This window comes from Macaca fascicularis, chromosome 9 (genome assembly GCF_037993035.2).
Source record: "Macaca fascicularis isolate 582-1 chromosome 9, T2T-MFA8v1.1".
NCBI classification, from domain to species: domain Eukaryota; kingdom Metazoa; phylum Chordata; class Mammalia; order Primates; family Cercopithecidae; genus Macaca; species Macaca fascicularis.
This window is the reverse complement of record NC_088383.1, coordinates 52922946-52924920: the sequence shown is the minus strand read 5'-3', so window position 1 is coordinate 52924920 and position 1975 is coordinate 52922946.

Below are 1975 nucleotides of genomic sequence, written 5' to 3'. Positions count from 1 at the left end.
TGGCTTATGTCTATAATCCCAGCACTTTGGGAGGCTGCTGTGGGCGGATCACTTGAGTTCAGGAGTTCGAGGCCAGCCTAGCCAACATGGTGAAATTCCATCTCTACTAAAAATACAAAAATTAGAAGTGCTGGCGGACGCCTGTAATCCCAGCTACTTGGGACTCTGAGACAGGAGAACCACTTGAATCCGGGAGACGGAGACTGCAGTGAGCCAAGATTGTGCCACTGTACTCCAGCCTAGGTGACAGAGTGAGACTCTGTCTCAAAAAGAATAAATACATAAAAATAAAATTAAAATATACATATATAATGTGATATCATAAGCCCCAAATACATAAAGCAAAAATTGAGAGAACAAAGGAAATATAGACACCACCAAAATCCCATAGTTAGAGATGTTGACAGCCTTCTCTCAATAGCTGGTAAAGTTAGGGGGGAAAACAACAGTAAGGATATGGAAGTTTTGAATAGCACTATCAACCAACTTGATGCCATTGGTATTCGTGGGTACTACACGCATCAAAAGCAGCATACACATTCCTCTGAAGTGCACATGAAACCTTCACCACAATAGACCATATGCTGGGCCATAAGTCTCAATAAATTTAAAACACTTGAATTATACAGAGTATATTCTTTGGCCACTACGTCGTTAAATTAGTAATCAATAATAATAAAATATCTAGAAAATCCCCACAATTGTTTGGAAATTAAACTGTACACTTCTAAATCACTTATAGTTCAAAGAATAAATCACAAAGAAAATTGAGGAAAATATTTTGAACTGAATGATAATATGTGTCAAAATATGAGGGCTGCAGTTAAAGCAGCTCTTTAGGGGAATTGTGTAGCTTTAAAATGCCTGGATTCGAAAAGAAAAAAACATAAAATCACTGATCTGTTACCTACTTGAGAAGCTAGAAAAAGAGTTAATCAAAACCAAAGAAAGAAGATATTGTTCATAATAGAGTAGATCAATGAAACTGAATATCAGCAAAGCAGAAGTAAGCTCTTTGAAAGGGTTAATAAAACTGATAAACTCATAGCAAGGCTAATCAAAAAAAAAAAAAAAAAGAAACACAAACTACAAATATCAGGAATAAAAGAAAGGACATCACAACAAATTACAAAGATATTAAAGGAAAAATTAAAGCATACTATGAACAGTGTTATGTCGAAAAGTTCAACAACAAAAATGAAGTGTACAAAGTGTTTAAAAGACACAACTTGCCAAAATGACAGAAGAAGAAACAGAAAATCAACTGGGTGCAGTGGCTCACCTGTAATCCTAGCACTTTGAGAGACCAAGACAGGAAGATTTCTTGAATTTCTTGATGCCAGGCATTTGAAATCACCCTGGGCAACATAGTGAGACCCTGTCTCCACCAAAACAAAAAAAAAAGAAAAGAAATAGAAAATCCAAGTATCCCTATATCTAATAAAGAAATTCAAATATCTTCACACAAAGAAAACTCCAGGCCAAAATCGCTTTACTGATAAAACATAAAACATAAAAAAGTATTCCTACACATTTTTTCAGAAAATAAAAGAGAATATGCCCTAAGTCATTGTATAAAATCAGTATTACTTTGACCCTAGAACCAAAGATGTCATAAGAAAAGAAAATTATACATCAGCATCCCTCATGAACATAGACACAAAAATACTTAATATTTTAGCAAATCTAATCAAACAATATATAAAATACATAATACATCCTGATAAAGTGTAGTTTGTAAAATTAATGTGCCTTGCAAGTCTAAAATTTTTCCCCATCACAGCACCATATTATACGTCCAAGTAAAGACCCAAATCTGTTTCATCTACCTAGAATTTCGATAATTAAGAAAATATATATATGTAGGGGTGTGTGTGTGTGTGTTTGTGTCTGTACAACTGATTTTCATTATTCATAGATTCTATACTTACAAATATACCTACTTGCTAAGTTTTATTTGTAACCCCCAAATCAA